General features: G+C 41.0%; 1 non-coding gene across 1 annotated transcript; it reads right to left on the minus strand.

Annotated features, from left to right (window-relative positions):
• Positions 1–716: 716 nt before the first annotated feature.
• On the minus strand, positions 717–18,189 carry LOC114113241 (uncharacterized). Its single transcript, XR_009600541.1, has 2 exons — positions 17,863–18,189; positions 717–4,729 (listed from the first exon to the last, which is right to left on the minus strand). It is a non-coding gene; the product is annotated as an uncharacterized LOC114113241 (transcript).
• Positions 18,190–21,868: the final 3,679 nt, after the last annotated feature.

The raw sequence follows: 21,868 nt of genomic DNA on the forward strand, positions 1-21,868 counted from the left end.
TATGGTGACTGGCCTGGGTGGGCGGTTTCAGTCAGTGTGTTTTCCCTAACAATTCCACTGCAGAGCAAACCTATTCCCTATAGCCACAAGCATCCGAAGCAAAGATCTTTTAAAGGTTCTCCTTTTTCCTTAAGTTTGTGATAATTCCCTTTTTTTTTTTTTCCTCCACCACAAGCTGACAAGCTGTTCACAGAATCAGAGTCTTCCTTCTTCTATATTTATTCAATGGTGAATCCCTTCAACCTACTGGATCTCTAATCCAGACCCTGGGCTTTGAAATCCAATTAGAAACTGAGCAGGACCCTATGAAGCTCCTGGTCTTTAAAACAGGAAGTGGCAACCCACTCCAGTATTCTTGCCTAGAGAATCCTGTGGACAGAGGAGCCTGGTGGGCTGCTGTCCATGGGGTAGCACAGAGTCGGACACGACTGAAGTGACTTAGCATGCATGCAATCAGGGAAGGGGAAGGCAGAGACAGCAAGGAGCAGCCAAGAAGCAATCGTGCTATCTTGGGTCAGAGTCCTGGTTCTGCCTTGAAGGATACATGTAACAGTATCTTTGAGCTCTCTGTTGGCTTCCGTGATAGCTCAGCTGGTAAAGAATCCACCTGCAATGCAGGAGACTCCAGTTTTGTTGCAGGAAGGGGGACCCCTTCTAGGGCCCGAAACTGGGCTCTTGTCTAACACTGGGAAATGAATTGTCCGAGGAGACACATGTGCTGACAAAGCAAGAGATTTTATTGGGAAAAGGCACCCAGGTGGAGAGCAGTAGGGTAAGGGAACCCAGGAGAACTGCTCTGCCACGTGGCTCACAGTCTCGGGTTTTATGGTGATGGGATTAGTTTCTGGGTGGTCTTTGGCCAATCATTCTAATTCAGAATGTTTCCTGGTAGTGCACACATGGCTCAGCCAAGATGGATGCTAGCAAGAGGGATCCTGGGAAGTGGATGGACACACGGTGTCTCCTTTCAACCTTTCTGGAACTCTTCCGGTTGGTGGTGGCTTATTAATTCCATATTCCTTATCAGGATCTCCTGTCATAAAACAACTCATGCAAATGGTTACTATGGTGCCTGGCCAGGGTGGGCGGTTTCAATCAGTGTGTTTCCCCTAAGAGTTTGATTCCTGGGTCAGGAAGATCTGCTGGAGAAGGGATGGGCTACCCACTCCAGTATTCTTGGGCTTCCTTTGTAGCTCAGCTGGCAAAGAATCTTCCTGCAATGCAGGAGACCTGGGTTGGATCCCTAGGTTGGGAAGATCCCCTGGCGAAGGGAAAGGCTATCCACTCCAGTATTCTGGCCTGGAGAATTCCATAGACAGTGTAGTCCATGGGGTCGCAAATAGTCGGACACGACCGAGTGACTTCACTTTACTTCACTTGTGCTCTCTTAAAACTAAAACCACCAATAAATGGAATATATTAGCATTATTCATTCTAGAAAAAGTCAGAGTTTGATAACTTCGAGGAGTTCATCAAGAGACCACCTGAAGCCAGATTTTAGATTTTATATACCCTAATCCTTATCGGCAACTCTGCACCTGAACTATTGCTATAAAACTCCTCACCAAGTCTGCATGAGTTAGGACACACAGTTTTAAGGAGCACAGCCCACCATGTTCCTCTTTGCCTGAAAAAGCAATAAAGCTATTCTTTTCTACCTCACCCAAAACTCTGTCTCTGAGATTTAATTCAGTGTTGGACTACAGAGGCCAGATTCGACTATAACCCTGTCCCAAAAGTTCACAGACCCTCTCTGCTGTCCAGTGAGAGGTTTTCCATTATTCTGCTCAAGCCTGAAGTCTGCTCAGCCCCACTTCCCACTGTTTGTATATTGTTAATTCATTGTCATGTCCGACTCTCTGAGACCCCATGGATTGCAGCACTCAAGGTTTCCCTGTCCTTCACTATCTCCCTGAGTTTGCTCAAACTCATGTCATTGAGTCAGTGATACCATCCAACCACCTCATCCTCTGTAACCCCCTTCTCCTCCTGCCTTCAATCTTTCCCTTTTCAGGGTCTTTTCCAATGGTCAGTTCTTTGCATCAGTTGGCCAAAGTATTGGAGCTTCAGCTCAGCATCAGTCCTTCCAATGAATATTCAGGGTTGATTTCCTTTAGGACTGACTGGTTTGATCTCCTGTAGATCTGATTATAGGTGTGGAACCACAAAATATACAGCTATCAAAAGAGGAGCTTCTGTCTGTCTTCATGCTCCTGTTAGAGCTCTGAAAGGACAATCTCATCTCTTTCGCTGTGTGCTCTAAAGGAATTGAGCAATAAACACAGGACTCAGGAAGGATCACAACATCAGCCCTGTGGCTGGTGTTAGGGAAGGGAAACAGTTCCCTCTACCCTTGTAAGTTCTTCTGGCTGGTCTAAAAATTAAATTGGCATAAGACAAATCAACAGGAGAAAACCAAATTTAATTGTGTATGAATAAAGGTCCCATAAGAAAAATGAGGCACAAGGATTAGTTAGGGAATTGTGGCTTATAAGCCACTGAAAGAAGGAGAATGGGGTAGGATTTTGAGCCTTCAAAGGAGGAAAAGATATTTCACATAGAGATAGAAAAACAAATGTTTGCTATGCCATACAGAGACAATGGGACACAACGAGGGCTTTGGTCTCCAAACCCTGCCAAGTTCCCCCTACTGAAACAGAAGGGAAGGGGGCAGCACACAATTAAAAAAATGATATAACTTTATGTCATGAGGACATGACATAAACTATTTAGAACCACATAGGTCCAAGATGGTGGATGAGTCAACTTCCAGTAGACCTTGAGCCTCAGCATACATTAATTGTAACACGTCAACAAGCTAAGGGACACACTCACCAGCATCATGATGGTTCTGAGGCTCACCATCAAAGATCAAAAAGTAGGCAGGGGCTCAATTCCTAGAAACCTTTGCCCCTTCCTGAAATAGTTGACATAATCCTCTCACTCATAAGCCTATGAGATAGCCAAGCCCATGAAAACTAATCACACCATATTTCAGGCCCTTTTGGCTCCTGAGATGGCCTACACTCTGCGGAGATTGTTTCTCTCTAGATAAATCCATTTCTTACCTATCACTTTGTTTCTCACTGAATTCTTTCTGTTTTGAGGCACAAAAGAACCTGAGCCTCAGTAAGTTCAGACATCAGGTGAGTGATTCTAATGAAAAGACCATGGGTTCAAGTCCCAATCTAATATGATGATTTTGGCCATTTTGGAAAGTTACTAAATTTTTCAAGTTTTTCCTATGTATAAATTAAATTTTTGTTTTATTTTCTCCTGTTAATTTGTCTAATGTCAATTTAATTCTTAGGCCAAAAAAACAGCCTAGAGGCATGGAGGAAAAAATCTTCCTTCTTAACACAAATATGAAGGATAGGTTTGAAGAAATAAAAGCTCAAAATGTAAGGATGAAGGACACACATAAAAGTAAGCTGGGTGATAATAAACAGAAGAAAAAATAATGGAAATTTCACATAATAAAAACTGGTGATCCTGAAGAAAAAATAGAACAAATTAAACAAAAAAAAAAAACAACAACAAAACATCTTTTTCAGTTTTTGAATATTCAAATTGAAAGGATTAAGGAATTAAAGATAATTCTAATATTTAATGACCACATCCTGATGGTGGAAGCAGAATGCTGGAAAACTTCTATTCCCGTATTCTTTAGATAATTTAATAAAACACAATAAATGGGGTTGGTGTTCCTATAAAAAGGAAATGAAAATATTGGCAGGACGACAGTTAAACACACTCAGTCTTTTAGGAGAAAAGCCAGCCCACTTGCTCTTAAACTATGATTAAAATTCAGTGGTCTCAACCTCCCCTGAAAGCTGGAATTACTTGAAGAGCTTTAATAAATACTGATGTTTGGGTCCCACATCCGCCTCCCAATTCAGGTTTAATTAGCTTGGGGTATGGCTTGGTAATTCTAATGTGGAACCATGTTTAAGACCCTCTTCCCAGCACTATCCCATGTGCTGATAGAAAAAGAGTGGGGAAAGGAGAAGGAAATACACTCCCCCAGGGCACAAGGGGTCAGTGAAACATCAGAGCCAGAAACACTGGAAGTGTAAGGTGTAATCCTCAGAAGGCATCTTCAGGATTAGCGAAAGGGCCTCAGGGCCATAGGTGGCATTTGACTCACATGTCACCATGGTTTTTTTTTACTTGAGCACCTGCCAGTTAAGGATGTTAGGACTGAAGGTCCCACAGCATAGACACTGCTAATCTCTTCTGGCAATGGCACAAAGTCTTACATGTTCATATCTCCAGTGTCTCCCACCAAACACTGGTTTTTATCAAAGCCCCCAGTGAACACAGACTGCTCCTTCCCCAGGATGATGCTGGCCTTTGCCCCCAAAGAGGTTCCCTCCTCCAGACTCCTCCTCACAGTGGGCTTCCCATCCACCCAGAGCCCTGTGATCTCAGAGGCAAACTCCCAGATCATACGGAAGTGCTTTGGTGCAGGAGAACCCTCAGGAGACTTGAAAAAGATGTCAGCTCCACCCATGATACACTGTACCTGCCAGTCCCTCATTATGTTGAAGAAGAGAATCTCATTATGCTGTTTTCTTGTGGTGTAAGGGAAGAGGCTATAGTTGAAGGTCAGGTCAGTAGAGATGTGCAGGCACACATGAAGGCCTGGAGTGGGTAGCTAAGTGTGCAGTCAGCGTCATGTAGGAATTATCCGACGCTTTGGGGAACACAAAGTCCTTTGTGTGCATATCTGTAAGGGTGAAAAGACAGAGAAGGGAAATGTCAACAGTGGAGCTTTGTTAAAAATCAAAATTTAACTGAGTAAATCTAAAGATATAATTGTCGTTATTCAGTGATTCATGAACTGGGCAACATCCCATCTAGCAGGTAGAAAGGAATTTCAAAGAGCTGTACAAAATTAAAGACTTTTATAGACAGAAGAGAATAGGAAGAGAACTTTTTAGCAAAGAGTGGGTTATTTCAGTGGGCTATTTAGCAAAGACCTATGACAAGGTCACCATCCTATGGGGGGAAAACGGCATCTTATTGGGTAGATTACCTCATTAGAGAGGCCAGGTAATTCCAGACTGACAAGGTAAATGTCACATTCCTGGGAGAGGCTGAAATTACAATTAGAATAGTTATTGCAGTTTGACTTGCTAACATGGGGCTTAACACAGGTGACTCCATTTCCAAACAGCTGTCTCACTCTCTCTTTTTTTCTAAACAGTTCTGCCCTTTTGATCAGGCTGAGATGTCTCCAGCTGGTATGCAGGACCAGAAGTCAAATGGAGCCTTCTGTGACTACGAGATGTGTACCTAAGGTTCAAGTCCCTGGATTTTGGCTGCCATTCGGGTAGGGAGAAGGATTATGAGTCCCTTCCGAAGAGATTCAAGGGCAATCTTTTTTCTCAGTGATTCCAAATCAGAATGGGAGAGAGCGGAAACATTTCTTTGGAGATTTATAACCAATTTCATTAGGAAAATAGAAGAATTCAGGACCCAGTCCAACTTTTAGATATATAACAAAATCTCAAATATAATCAACAGGATTAGAACTTAATATCTACAGATGTGCACACATAACTTTTTTTCTCTGTAATCATTCCCATTTTTATTTTATAATCATTTTATAATCACCCCCATTTTTAAAAATCAAAGATAACCAGAGTGCAACTAATTTATTTGCACTAAATTTGGCCTTTGTTGTTGTTGTTGTTGTTCAGTCACTAAGTCATGTCCAACTTTCTGAGACCCCATGGATTGCAGCACACCAGGCTTCCCTATCCATCACTATCTCCTGGAGTTTGCTCAAACACATGTCCATTGAGTCAGTGATGCCATCTTACCATCACATCCTCTCTCCCCTGCTTCTCCTCCTGTCCTCAGTCTTTCCTGATTATTTACATAAATGAAGCAAGATAGTGATTGACCATGCAAGCTCTTTTGAAGACTGCCCTGTTGAAACCTTGTAAATAAAATACCAGGCCATTTTCCCAAGGGACTTTATTGAGTCCAGAGAGTAAACCTTAATTCCTTAAAACTGATGGTTATCTAAATAGCAAAAGCAATCTTGAGAAAGAACAGTGGAGCTGGAGGAATCAACCTCCCTGCCTTCAGACTATACTACAAAGCTACAGCCATCAAGAAAGTATGATAGTGGCACAAAAATAGAAATATAGATCAATGGAACAAGATAGAAAGTCCAGAGATACATTCATGCACCTATAGGAACCTTAGCTTTGACAAAGGAGGCAAAAATATACAATGGAGAAAAGATAGTCTCTTCAATAAGTGGTGCTGGGAAAACTGGTCAGCTATGTATAAAATAATGAAATTAGAACACTGCCTACCTCTATACATAAAAACTAATCTCAAAATGGATTAAAGACTTAAATGTAATGCCAGAAACTATAAAACTATTAGAGGAAAACATAGACAGAACACTCTTTGACATAAATCACAGCAAGATCTCCTATTACCCACCTCCTAGAAAATTCCATGGGCAGAGGAACCTGGTAGGCTGCAGTCCATGGGGTGGCTAGGAGTTGGACACTACTGGGCGACTTCACTTTCACATTTCACTTTCATGCATTGGAGAAGGAAATGGCAACCCACTCCAGTATTCTTGCCTGGAGAATCCCAGGGACAGAGGAGCCTAGTGGGCTGCCGTCTATGGGGTCGCACAGAGTCGGACATGACTGAAGTGACTTAGCAGCAGCAGCAGAGAAATGGAAATAAAAATAAACAAATGGGACCTAACTTAACCCCAAAACTTGCACAATGAAGGAAACTATAAGAAAAGTGAAAAGACAAATTTTAGAGTGGGAGAAAATGACAGCAAAGGAAAAAACTGACAAAGGATTAACCCTCAAAATATACAAGCAGCTCATGGAGCTCAATACCAGAAAAACAAACAACCCTGTCAAAAAGTGGGAAGATGACCTAAACAGACATTTCTCCAAAGAAGACATACAGATGGCTAATATATACACACACGACTGAGCGACTGAACTGAACTGAACTGAATATACACATGAAAAGATATTCAACATCACTCATTATTAGTGATATGCAAATCAAAACTACAATGAGGTATCATCTCACACTGGTCAGAATGTCCATCATCAAAAAGTCTACAAACAATAAACGCTGGAGAGGATGTGGAGTAAAAGGAACTCTGTTGTGCCATTAGTGGGAATGCAAATTGATACAGCCACTATAGAGAACACTATGGAGATTCCTTAAAAACTAGGAATAAAACTACCATATGACCCCAAACTCCCACTACTGGGCAGATAGCCTGCAGACATCATAATTGAAAAAGACACATGTACCCCAATATTCATTGCAATACTGTTTACAATAGCTAAGACATGAAAGCAACCTATATGTCCATCAACAGATGACTGGATAAAGAAGTTATGATGCGTATGCACAATGGATCATTACTCAGCTATAAAAGGAAGCATTTGAGTCAGTCCTAATGAGGGAGATGAGCCTGGAGCCTATTATACAGAGTGAAGTAAGTCAGAAAGAGAAAGACAAATATATTAACACATATTTATGGAATCTACAAAGATAATACTGATGATCCTGCTTGCAGGGCAGCAAAGGAAACACAGACATAAAGAACAGAATTTTGGACACAGTGGGGAAGCAAAGGGTGGGGTGATTTGAGAAAGTAGCATTGAAACATATACATTACTATACGTAAAATAGATATCCAGTGGGAATTTGCTATATGACACAGGGAACCCAACGCTGGTGCTTTGTGACAACCTAGAGGCGTGGGATGGGGAGGGAGGTTTAAGAAGGAAGGGGACATATGTGTAGTTACAACTGATTCATGTTGATGTATGGTGGAAACTATCACATCATTGTGAATTAATTATCCTCTAATTAAAATTAAAAATGTAAAAGGAACGGTCATATCTGAGTCTATGCACATCTCCCTCAAATATGACATTTCAGCTAAAACCTTGGTAATATAACCCGTATTTGTAATTGTGTACTGTTAGAAGGAGAACAGATTCTTATGAATTTATGTAAATGACTAACCCTAATGCCATGAAAGGAATATTCAAGAGTTTTGGGGAGGGATCATGTAGAGACAAAAAGTAAATATTTCATCTTTGTTTACAAAGGTATACTTTGCCAAATTGCTTTAAGTCATAGACAGCTTAAGAAAAAAGATTTTCTGAAATTTGGAAAGAAAAATATTAAGGAACCAGCAATATTTCCAGCAAAAAAATTATAATCTTCCTCCTTAATTCATTCAGCTCAGTTCAGTCACTCAGTCGTGTCCAACTCTTTGTGACCCCATGAATTGCAGCAAACCAGGCCTCCCTGTCCATCAACAACTCCCAGAGTTCACTCAGATTCACATTCGTTGAGTCAATGATGCCATCCAGCCATCTCATCCTCTGTCGTCCCCTTCTCCTCCTGCCTCAATCCCTCCCAGCATCAGGATCTTTTCCAATGAGTTAACTCTTCGCATGAGGTGGCCAAAGTATTGGAGTTTCAGCCTCAGCATCATTCCTTCCAAAGAACACCCAGGACTGATCTCCTTTGGAATGGACTGGTTGGATCTCCTTGCAGTCCAAGGGACTCTCAAGAGTCTTCTCCAACACCACAGTTCAAAAGCATCAATTCTTCGGTGCTCAGCCTTCTTCACAGTCCAACTCTCACATCCATACGTAACTACTGGAAAAACCATAGCCTTGACTAGACGGACCTTTGTTGGCAAAGTAATGCCTCTGCTTTTTAATATGCTATCTAGGTCGGAGAAGGCAATGGCACTCCACTCCAGTACTCTTGCCTGGAAAATCCCATGGACAGAGGAGCCTCGCAGGCTGCAGTCCATGGGGTCACGAAGAGTCGGACACGACTGAGCAACTTCAATTTTACTTTTCACTTTCACTTTCACTTTCATGCGTTGGAGAAGGAAATGGCAACCCACTCCAGTGTTCTTGCCTGGAGAATCCCAGGACGGGGGAGCCTGGTGGGTTGCCATCTCTGGGGTCTCACAGAGTCGGACACGACTGAAGCGACTTAGCAACAGCAGCAGGTTGGTCATAACTTTCCTTCCAAAGAGTAAACGTCTTTTAATTTCATGGCTGCAATCACCATCTGCAGTGATTTTGGAGTCCAAAAAAATAAAGTCTGACACTGTTTCCACTGTTTCCCCATCTATTTCCCATGAATTCATTCAGTCCTATGTAATTAATATTTGTTTGCTCAAATCCAGCTTTTCCATTAGTTCTGTAAAATTTTACTCAATTCAGTTTTATGATCTTAAAGCTAACATAAACCTGTACTTGTCAAAGCCCTTTCCACTAATCTTCTTGAGGATGAAGCACATTTGAGGAAACACTTTTGCAAAAGCATCTGAGTAAAACAATAATTGTCTGTAAGTGACAAAAAACTTTAAAATGCCCATCATTAAAAATCTGTTGAGAGCTCATTTTAATGGCATTGACAAGGAAATTTGCATATTTCTGTGACATAGAATGTTTTAAGATAACTGGAGTTATGACTGATAATCATACCAGGATATGTCAGATTTCTAGGAATTTATCACAATTTTACAAAATTTATAACTTATACAAATACAGCATAAAGAAGGCTTAGTACTACTTCTTATTTGACAGTGCTTCCAATATGATTTAATATATCAAATAAACCAAATTGTTTAACATTTCCTTTTATACAAAGAGAGAACAAGGGTTTTAAAATATTGCAGGGGACCTGTAATATCCCAAAGTTAGTTTGAGGTCAAAATGACTTCATTTAGAATTTGACCTGGGGGAAGTTTGTCAAAGAAATCAAAAGATTTTAAAGTCCTTGGTCAAGCAGGATCATAGATCACTGTGAAAAAATACTGTTATCCATTTAACAATAAAAGCAGTTAAAGACTTCAAAGGCAAATGCAGGAAGTTAAGTAATGGTAAAGAAAAACGTAGCTCTTTTACTAAAGAAGACTCGCTTTCTTAACTAATCAAAAGACCCGATAAAGATAGCACAGGAAATTATTCTGATAAGACACAAAATCGTTCTTTTCGAAGCAAATTACTTAAAAGGTCAAAAAAGAAAACTTTTACAATCTCTTATCAAGAGCGGAACAACAGTTCAATAAAACCTTATTGTTCTCACAGAGGGGAAAAGCACATTCTAACTTTATAACTGCTTCCTTTTGATATTAACATTTATTCACTAGAATGCATTTCCACCTTAGCCGGTCTTCAGTTCAGTTCAGTCCCTCAGTCGTGTCCGACTCTTTGCGACCCTATGAATCGCAGCACGCCAGGCCTCCCTGTCCATCACCAACTCCTGGAGTTCACTCAGACTCATATCCATCAAGTCCGTGATGCCATCCAGCCATCTCATCCTCTGTCGTCCCCTTCTCCTCCTGCCCCCAATCCCTCCCAGCATCAGAGTCTTTTCCAATGAATCAACTCTTCACATGAGATGGCCAAAGTACTCGAGTTTCAGCTTTAGCATCATTCCTTCCAAAGAACAACCAGGGCTGATCTCCTTCAGAATGGACTGGTTGGATCTCCTTGCAGTCCAAGGGACTCTCAAGAGTCTTCTCCAACACCACAGTTCAAAAGCATCAATTCTTCGGCACTCAGCCTTCTTCACAGTCCAACTCTCACATCCATACATGACTACTGGAAAACCATAGCCTTGACTAGACGGACCTTAGTCGGCAAAGAAATGTCTCTGCTTTTGAATATGCTATCTAGGTTGGTCATAATTTTTCTACCAAGGAGTAAGCATCTTTTAATTTCATGGCTGCAATCACCATCTGTAGTGATTTTGGAGCCCCCAAAAATAAAGTCTGACACTGTTTCCACTGTTTCCCCATCTATTTCCCATGAAGTGATGGGACCAGATGCCATGAGCTTCGTTTTCTGAATGTTGAGCTTTAGGCCAACTTTTTCACTCTCCCATTTCACTTTCATCAAGAGGCTTTTTAGTTTCTCTTCACTTTCTGCCATAAGGGTGGTGTCATCTGCATATCTGAGGTTATTGATATTTCTCCCAGCAATCTTGATTTCAGCTTGTGTTTCTTCCAGTCCAGCATTTCTCATGATGTACTCTGCATAGAAGTTAAATAAGCAGGGTGACAATATGCAGCCTTGATGTACTCCTTTTCCTATTTGGAACCAGTCTGTTGTTCCGTGTCCAGCTCTAACTGTTGCTTCCTGACCTGCATATAGGTTTCTCGAGAGGCAGGTCAGGTGGTCTGGGATTCCGATCTCTTTCAGAATTTTCCACAGTTGATTGTGATCCACACAGTCAAAGGCTTTGGCATAGTCAATAAAGCAGAAGTAGATGTTTTTCTGGAACTCTCTTGCTTTTTCGATGATCCAGTGGATGTTAACAATTTGATCTCTGGTTCCTCTGCCTTTTCTAAAACCAGCTTGAACATCAGGAAGTTCACGGTTCACATATTGCTGAAGCCTGGCTTGGAGAATTTTGAGCATTACTTTACTAGCATGTGAGATGAGTGCAATTGTGCAGTAGTTTGAGCATTCTTTGGCATTGCCTTTCTTGGGGATTGGAATGAAAACTGACCTTTCCCAGTCCTGTGGCCACTACTGAGTTTTCCAGATTTGCTGACGTATTGAGTGCAGCACTTTCACAGCATCATCTTTCAGGATTTGAAATAGCTCAACTGGAATTCCATCACCTCCACTAGCTTTGTTCATAGTGATGCTTTCCAAGACCCACTTGACTTCACATTCCAGGATGTCTGGCTCTAGATGAGTGATCACACCATCGTGATTATCTGAGTCGTGAAGATCTTTTTTGTACAGTTCTTCTGTGTATTCTTGCCACCTCTTCTTAATATCTTCTGCTTCTTTTAGCCAGTCTTAACCATGCATAAAAACCCTTACCAGATTCCTTTTCCACAAACCTTATACAACTTTCTTCTTTAATTATTTTTATTTTTCTTAAGATTTATTTGCTTATTTATTTGGCTGCACCAGGTCTTAGCTGTAGATTTCAGACCTTCAATCTTCACTGTGGCTGTGGGATCTAGTTCCCTGACCAGCGATTAAACCTGGGCCACCTGTATTGGGAGGGCAGAGGCACTCTGACAGCTTTTAACTGCCTGAGCACAGCTTTTAACTGCCTGAGCCATGTTGACCAAATATGTGGGGTTTTTTCTTTTTCACTTTTACGATTCTCATTAGCAATAGCCTTTACTTTACTAGACCCAGTACAGCTTAGGTCGAACTCAGTACAATCTGAAACCCAGTCTAATTTTTCAGCGGGACCTAGTCCTGCTCCAGCTGTTCACCTGATGTGGAATTTGTGGGGTAGATAAAGAACTGAACCAGCAGGTCCCCAACTATCAATTGCAGACTGAGGTTCCACACAGTGGAGAACTTCAGACTAAGTCATCGATCATTCCCAACATGGAATCTGAGGACAGAAACAAGGGCTGAGGTTTCAAATCAAATAGGGAACTGACTAGCAAGCCAATTAGACCAGGAGCTTGATGCAAAGAGAGCAGAGTTTAGAACATAGAGCAACTTGCCCAGAGCCCCACTGAAGATGACTGAACCAAAAAACCTCTGAGGAGACCACACTCATGTCTCTTGTTTTGAAAACTCTTGAAAGAAAACTTTGAAGTCTGTCACTGCCTCCAAATCTGCTAAATTAACTGAGTAAATGGAAAGATCTAATTGGCTTTAATTCAATGATTCATGAAGCAGGCAACCTCCCATCTAACAGAAAGGAATTTTGAAGAGCTTATCCAAATAAAAGCCTTTTATAGGAAGAAAGCAGAAAGAAGCAGAAGCCTCTAGCAAAGGGTGGATTATTTCAGGCAAGGTCACCTTCCTATGGGGGAAGGAAAGGGTTTTATTGGGTGGGTTACCTCATTAATCCTGATTTTGTAATTTCAGATTGACTGGTGAAAGGTCACATTTTGCGGAGAGATTGAAGCTGCAGTTAGGTTAAGTATTAGGTCTTGGTTTGCTGACTTGGGAGTTAACACAACTGACTTCATCTTGGGCCTGTTGTCTCTTTTCTATCTTTGTTAGGCCACAAAGATGCATTCTTTTACTATGTACAAGAGATTGGACTTAAAAACTGCAGACTGCCTTCTTTGCTCCCCAATGCTGGCTATTTTCCCTAACTTGGCTTTGCACAGACAGCCCTGATACAAAAGCCCAGCTACCACCTGAAGCAGCACCTACCTACCTGAGAAAAAGCACTAAAGAGGCTAATGATGGCCAGGAAACATGGTGACAACTTCTCCATGTTCCTTCCTGTGGTCACTGTGCCCAGAATCTGGGTTATCCTCCTGGAAAGAGCAGTATCAGTTGGGCTGTCTGGGGCTTGGGTGTCTGAGATCCCTCTGACTCAGGACTGCCCCCTTTGACTTTATATGTGCAATACTCAGATTGTCTTAGCTGATGGGTAAATGATTTCCCAAAACTGCTCCTTAGAACCATAAATCAAAGCTCTAAGAGCAAAAATACCAATACAAATCACAAAACGGGAGACCAACATGGGTTATTTATTAGCGACTCCATGTTGCCTGCTGGAGCTCCAATAGCTCTGCATTGCAGTGTTTCATGAATTAAAACAGTCACATCTTGTGAATCTATTCTGGAGAAATGTTGCTGAAAATTTGGGGTTGGAGGAGATATTTTACTCATAAAGGCGACCATAACACCACTTAGGATCCTGAAAAATTAGAAAACTAAAGCATGTTTAAGGAAACTGTACACATCTACAATCACTAAATAGAATGAATAATTGTTTAAAGTATTGGTTGTGAAGTTTATCCTGCTACTACTAAGTTGCTTCAGTTGTGTCCGACTCTGTGTGACCCCATAGACGGCAGCCCACCAGGCTCCGCCGTCCCTGCGATTCTCCAAGCAAGAACACTGGAGTGGGTTGCCATTTCCTTCTCCAATGCATGAAAGTGAAGCCACTGAGTCGCGTCCAACTCTCAGCGACCCCATGGACTGCAGCCTACCAGGCTCCTCCGTCCATGGGATTTTCCAGGCAAGAGTACTGGAGTGGGGTGCCATTGCCTTCTCTGAAGTTTATCCTACAACATGCAAAAAATGTTTATAATAGTATAATATGAGAAAAATAATATAAATCTGTTTATATACAATTTTTTAAATGAAGTAACTAGTTCAGAAAAAAATCTAATAGGAATAACCTTCCCCCTCCCCAAAAAAAAATGAGTCCTTATCACAGTAATGAAATTATGAAGAATACTTTTCTTTCATTAACATTTTCATAATATAGTTATATTCTTATAAAATAAAGTGTGTGTGTGTGCATGTGTGTATTTGTGTAATTAAGAAGCAAGGAAGAGAACAGAATAAAGATAAGTAGCCTGTGAAGCTTCAAAAGCTACAGTTTCATTTTATGAATAAGACACCCAGCTTGTGGCTATTTGACTTTAATCCCAAAACATAATTTCATGTAAAAAGAATCTTAAGTGTATTCATCATGAGTTTTCCCATTGCTACTCAATGAGAATGGCAAACCACTTCAGTATTCTTCCCTTGAGAAACCCATGAACAGTATGAAAAGCCAAAAAGATATGACACTGCAAGATGAACTCCCCATGTCAGTAGGTGCCCAATATGCTACTGGAGAAAAGTGAAGAAATAACTCTAGAACGAATGAAGAGATGGAGCCAAAGTGAAAACCAAGCCCAGTTGTGGATGTGACTGGTGATGGAAGTAAAGTCCAATGCTGTAAAGAGCAATATTGCGTAGGAACCTGGAATATTATGTCCATGATCAAGGTAAATTAGAAGTGGGCAATCATGAGATGGCAAGAGTGAACATTGACATTTTAGAAATCAGTGAACTAAAATGGACTTGAATGGATGAATTTGATTCAGATGACCATTATATCTACTACTGTGGGCAAGAATTCTTTAGAAGAAATGGAATAGCCATCACAGTTAACAAAAGAATCCAAAATGCAGTACTTGGGTACAGTCTCAAAAATGACAGAATGATCTCTGTTCATTTCCAAATCATTCAATATCACAGTAATCCAAGTCTACGTCCCACCAATAATGTTGAAGAAGCTGAAATTGAATGCTTCTATGAAGACCTACAAGACCTTCTAGAACTAACACCCCAAAAAGATGACTTTTTCATAAGGGACTGGAATGCAAAAGTAGGAAGTCAAGAGATACCTGGAGTAACAGTAAATTTGGCCTTGGAGTACAGAATGAAGCAGGGCAAAAGTTAATAGAGTTTTGCCAAGAGAATGTGCTGGTCATAGCAAACACATTCTTCCAACAAAACCAGAGAATACTCTAGACATGGTCACCAGATGGTCAATACCAAAATCAAATTGATTATATTCTTTGCAGCCAAAGATGGAGAAGCTCTATACAGTCAGCAAAAACAAGACCAGGAGCTGACTGGCTCAGATCATGAACTCCTTATTGCCAAATTCAGACTTAAATTGAAAAAAGTAGGGAAAACCACTAGACCATTTACATATGGCCTAAATCAAATCCTTTATGATTATACAGTGGAAGTGACAAACAGATTTAAGGGATTAGATTTGATAGACAGAGTGCCTGAAGAACTATGGATGGAAGGTCATGACATTTTACAGGAGGCAGTGATAAAAGTCATCTCTAAGAAAAAGAAATGGAAATAGACAAAATGGTTGTCTGAGGAAGCCTTACAAATAGCTGAGAAAAGAAGATAAGTGAACGGCCAAGGAAAAAAGGAAAGATATACCCATCTGAATGCAGAGTTCCAAAGAATAGCAAGGAGAGATAAGAAAGCCTTCCTCAGTGGTCAATGCAAAGAAATAGAGGAAAACAATAGAATGGGAAAGACTAGCGATCTCTTCAAGAAAATCAGAGATACCAAGGGAACATTTCATGCAAAGATGGGCTCAATAAAGGAAACAGTATGGACCTAACAGAAGCAGAAGATATTAAGAAGAGGTGGCAAGAATACATAGAAGAACTACACAAAAAAGATAGACATGACCCAGATAACCACAATGGTGTGATCACTCACCTAAAACCAGACATCCTGGAATGTGAAATCAAGTGGGCCTTAGGAAGTAGCACTATGAACAAAGCTAGTGGAGGTGATGGAATTCCAGTTGAGCTATTTCAAATCCTGAAAGATGATGCTTTGAAAGTGCTGCACTCAGTATGCCAGCTAATTTAGAAAACTCAGCAGTGGCCACATTTTCATTCCAATCCCAAAGAAGGGCAATGCCAAAGAATGTTCAAACTACCACACAATTGCACTCATCTCACATGCTAGTAAAGTAATGCTCAAAATTCTCCAAGGCAGGCTTCAACAGTATGTGAACTGTGAAATTCAATATGTTCAACCTGGATTTAGAGAAAGCAGAAGAACCAGAGATCAAATTGTCAACATCCACTGGATCATCAAAAAAGCAAGAGAGTTCCAGAAAAACATCTACTTCTGCTTTATTGACTATGCCAAAGCCCTTGACTGTGTGGATCAGAACAAACTATGGAAAATTCTTCAAGAGATGAGAATACCAGGCCACCTTACCTGTCTCTTGAGAAATCTGTATGCAGGGCAGGAAGCAACAGTTAGAACTGGACATGGAACAACAGACTGGTTCCAAATTGGGAAAGGAGTATATCAAGGCTATACATTGTCACCTTGCTTATTTCACTTATATGCAGAGTACATCATGCAAAATGCCAAGTTTGATGAAGCACAAGGTGAAATTAAGATTGCCGGGAGCAAGATCAATAACCTCAGATATGCAGATGACACCACCCTTATGGCAGAAAGTGAAGAAGAACCAAACAGCCTCTTGATGAAAGTGAAAGAGGAGAGTGAAAAAGCTAGCTGAAAACTCAAGAGTCAGAAAACTAAGATCATGGCATCTTGTCCCATCACTTCATGGCAAATAGATGGGGAAACAATGGAAACAGTGACAAACTATTTACTGGACTCCAAAATCACTGCAGATGGTGACTGCAGCCATAAAATTCTCCTTCGAAGAAAAGCTGTGATGAACCTAGACAGCATATTAAAAAGCAGAGACATTACTTTGCCAACAAATGTCAATCTAGCCAAAGCTATGGTTTTTCCAGTAGTCATGGATGGATGTAAGAGTTGGACTATAAAGAAAGCTGAGCCCCCAAGAATTGATGCTTTCGAATTGTGGTGTTGGAGAAGACTCTTAAGAATCCCTTGACCTGCAAGGAGATCCAACCAATCCATCCTAAAGGAAATAAGTCCTGAATATTCATTGGAAGGACTGATGCTGAAGCTGAAGCTCCAATACTTTGGCCACCTGATGCAAAGAACTGACTCACTGGCAAAAACCCTGATGCTGGGAAAGATTGAAGGCAGGAGGAGAAGGAGACAACAGAGGATGAGATGGTTGGATGGCATCACCAACCCGATGGACATGAGTTTGAGCAAGCTCTAGGAGTTGGTGAGTCTCAGGGAAGCCTGGCATGCCGCAGTCAGGGCTTTGCAAAGAGTCGGAGTGACTGAGCGACTGAACTAAACTGAAGTCAATGAGAAATCAATATTAGACATTATTTCTTTCTTATTTGACTGGAAGAAGTGACATGTGGACAGCATATTCTAAACTCCCAACAGAAAAGAACTATTACAAATGACAGTACATTTCTGGAAAGCTTTCTCTTCTAATGATGTATTAGTTAAAAATTCCTTTTAATTACCCTTTCTCAAACTCTTTGCATCTTATTTTTAAAATGTAAAACTTACTTAAAGTAATTGCTTCAAAAGCTTCTCTCTTATTCCAAACATTTGTCCAATTAAAGAAATATGCATACTTTGAACAGAAATTATAGGTAAAACATTAAGACAAAGAAGGAAAGTGTTTTCCAAGTACCTGAGCTGCCTTCTCATTAGCATTGGTTTTCCCAGGTTAAGTCAAAAGAAGACAGCTGCAAGTATGATGGCAGGACTCTGGAAATGTTATTGATTTCAAGGAGCTCACCAGATTATCAGATCTGTGTCCATAACGGATATTCTGAACAAGGCTTAAAATTGAAAAAGAGAGAGAGAGATAGAGGGACATAAAAATAGGGAGAGTGAGAGCTATAGAAATAGAAAGAGAATAGAAAGAAAAAGGAAGACAGAATTTGAGAGACCTCCCTGTGAACCATTTCACAAGCCACCCCTAGTTCCAGGAATCTGCCCAAGCAACACTGCACTCACTCACACCATGGGACAGAGTTTTGGGTGAACTTTACCAGAAAAGAGGTGTGTGCAATAGACCAGATTGCCTTGTGACCTTTTCCCTGCTCAGATGTTTGCTTGGGTGTCCTCTCTTATCTTTTACAGCTCATGATATCCCCATGAAAATTTTTAAGGATCTCAGTTTTTCTAGACATCTTGGCACTTTGGTTTCTCCCTGATTTAAAGCCCCAGTGCATCAGAAAAACAGTTCATTGTAGAGATTCCCAAGTATTAACTGAGGATAAAGAAAAACACTGTAAGACAAACAATGTTTGTTATCTTGCTACCACAGTGCAGCTTTATTGAATAAATAAGAGCATGGTAAATATAGACCTATCAGTTTGTTTAATCCTCAAGGACATATAACTCTAGATTCCAGTGTTTAAAGAGAAAGTTTGGTGTGCCCCACAATTCAATCTGAAACCACTATAACATGGGGAAAAGAGAAAACAAGGGCCATGTCAGTCAGAAACAACCATAGATCCAGTCAGAGACAAGAGTAGCCTTTTCAAAGCTATCACTCAGCCTAGAACAGTGGTTCCCCAGCCCCCACTGTTGGAGACTTGGCTGCACATTGTAATCAACTAAGGAGCTTCAAAACTACTAATGTCTGTATACCTAGACAAAACTACAACTCAAAAATGTACAGGCACCCCTGTGGTCTTAGCAGCACTATTCACAATAGTCAAGACACGCATACAATCTAAATGTCCACCAGTAGATGAATGGATGAAGATGTGGTGCACATATACAAGGGAATATTACTCAGCCATAAAAAGAGCAAAACAAGGTCATTTGCAGCAATATGGATACGACTAGAGACTATCATGATCACTAAGTGAAGTCAGAAAAAGAAAGACAAATAGCGTATGATAGCACTTGTATGTGGAATCTGAAATATGCCACAAATAAACCTATCTACAAAACAGAAAACAGACACAGAGCACAGACTTGTGGTTGCCAAGGAGGAGAGAGTGGGGGAGAGAAGGACTGGGAGTTTGGGATTAGCAGATGTAAACTATTATATATAGGATAGATAAACAACAAGGCCTTACAGTATAGCACGTGAGCACATCAAGTCGTTTCAGTTGTATCCAGCTCTGTGTAACCCTACAGACTGTAGCCCCCAGGTTCCTCTGTCCATGGGATTCTCCAGGCAAGAATACTGGACTGGGTTGCCGTGCCCTCCTTCAGGGGATCTTCCTGACCCAGGGATCAAACTCACATCTCCTACGGCTCCTGCTTTGGTAGGTGAGTTCTTTACTACTAGCACCAGCTGGGAAGCCCTACTGTATAGCACAGGGAACGACATTCAGCACCCTGTGATAAACCATAATGGAAAAGAATATATAAAAAAAGAATGTCTGTATGTATATAACTGAGTCACTTTGCTGTGCAGCAGAGATTGATTGACATGACACTGTAAATCAACTATACTGAAGTTAAAAAGAACAAAAAGTTTTTAAAAATACTGATGCCTGGATCTCATCACCAGAGAATCTACTGTAATAATATGGGATGTGACCTGGGAAACTGGATTTTTAAAAGCTCCCTCAAGTGATTATAATATTAGCAACTAAATTTGAAAATTGCTGGCCTAGAGAATTTCTCATATGATTACATGCCTTTAATGAATACTTCCTAGACCATGAAATGATGTCTAAGGGCACAATTAACAGTGGGAAAGATGGGGGCTTCCAAGTCAAAGAAGAGCTTTGACAGTGCGTCAAGGGCTTCTGTTGTTATTCAGTCGCTAAGTTGTGGCCAACTCTTTGCAACTTTAAGGCTGCAGCACATCAGGCTCTTCTGTCCTCCATTGTCTCCCAGAGTTTGCTTAAACTCGTGTCCATTGAGTCAGTGATGCCATCTAGCCATCCCATCCTTTGCTGCCTTTTTCCTTTGGCCTTCAATATTTCCCAGCATTAGGGTCTTTTCAAATAAGTCAGCTCTTCATATCAGGTAGGAAAAATACTGGAGTTTCAGCTTCAGCATCAGTCCTTCCAATGAATATTCAGGGTTGAATTCCTTTAGGATTGGTTGGTTTGATCCCCTTGTTGTCCAAGGGACTCTCAAGAGCCTTCTCCAACACCACAGTTCAAAAGCATAAATTCTCCAGCGGTCAGTCTCCTTTATGGTCCAACTCTCACATCCATACATGACTAGAGGAGAAGTCATGGTTTTGACTATATGGACCTTTGTTGGCAAAATGATGTCTGTGCTTTAATCTGTCTAATGTAATGTTGATGCTAAAGTTGAATAGGAATTTCATGTACAAGGCATTCTTGCAAACATATAATAATAAAATGAAAAGTTGGGAGATTCCCAGTGCCCCCAGAATGGTAGTTTACATGCTGTATGTATGGCATCCTGGAATGGCTTCTCCATAAGAAAATGTGTATCCATCCCCCTACCCCCTCTCCTCCTCTAGGGGTGTGAGTACAGCATATAAATTTTTACTGCATGTGGAAGTAGAAAGCAGTGGTTTGAAGCACAGGTCTGTGGAGTCAGACTGCCTAAGTTCAATTCCAACTCTGGGCAAGTTAATTAACCTTTCTGGACCTCAGTTTCCTCATCTGTAAAATGTGGACTATAAAATGATACTTGCCTCATAAGGTTGTCATTAAGCAAATAAATATGCCTAAAGAAACAGTGGAAACAGTGTCAGACTTTATTTTGGGGGGCTCCAAAATCACTGCAGATGGTGATTGCAGCCAGGAAATTAAAAGACGCTTACTCCTTGGAAGGAAAGTTATGACCAACCTAGATAGCATATTCAAAAGCAGAGACATTACTTTGCCAACAAAGTTTTGTCTAGTCAAGGCTATGGTTTTTCCAGTGGCCATGTATGGATGTGAGAGTTGGACTGTGAAGAAAGCTGAGTGCCAAAGAATTGATGTTTTTGAACTGTGGTGTTGGAGAAGCCTCTTGAGAGTCCCTTGGACTGCAAGGAGATCCAACCAGTCCATTCTAAAGGAGATCAGTCCTGGGTGTTCTTTGGAAGGAATGATGCTAAAGCTGAAACTCCAGTACTTTGGCCGCCTCATGTGAAGAGTTGACTCATTGGAAAATACTCTGATGCTGGGAGGGATTTGGGGGCAGGAGGAGAAGGGGACAACCAAGGATGAGATGGCTGGATGGCATCACCGACTCGATGGATATGAGTCTGAGTGAACTCCGGGAGGTGGTAATGGACAGGGAGGCCTGGCGTGCTGTGATTCATGGGGTCACAAAGAGTCGGATACGACTGAGCGACTGAACTGAACTGAAAGGCCTTAGAACAGGGAATGGAATATGGTATGAGCTCGGTGTGTGTAAGGTATTTTTAAGACCATCTGTGATCTGTCCTGTGTGACTAAGCAATTACCATCCTAGGAGTGGTGATGGAAACTTAGATTCCTTATCTATGTGTATAAAAAGACATGGGTTGGATGTACTAAACTGAATGATTCCTTAGATCCTGCACCAGAGACAGACAAAGGGAATAGATAACCTGAGTCGATGTGTGCTAGATCCTTCTTTAAAGACCACCAAACTGCCTTCAAGGTTATTGGGAGCCACATATATCTCAGATAAGACTTCTGAGCTGCCAGGAAGACACTAAAGTGTTGGTTCTAAAAACATTTGGCAAAAGAGCTTGTGAATGGCAGATTTCTAGG

Source organism: Ovis aries, chromosome 1 (assembly GCF_016772045.2).
Source record: "Ovis aries strain OAR_USU_Benz2616 breed Rambouillet chromosome 1, ARS-UI_Ramb_v3.0, whole genome shotgun sequence".
Classification (NCBI taxonomy): Eukaryota; Metazoa; Chordata; class Mammalia; order Artiodactyla; family Bovidae; genus Ovis; species Ovis aries.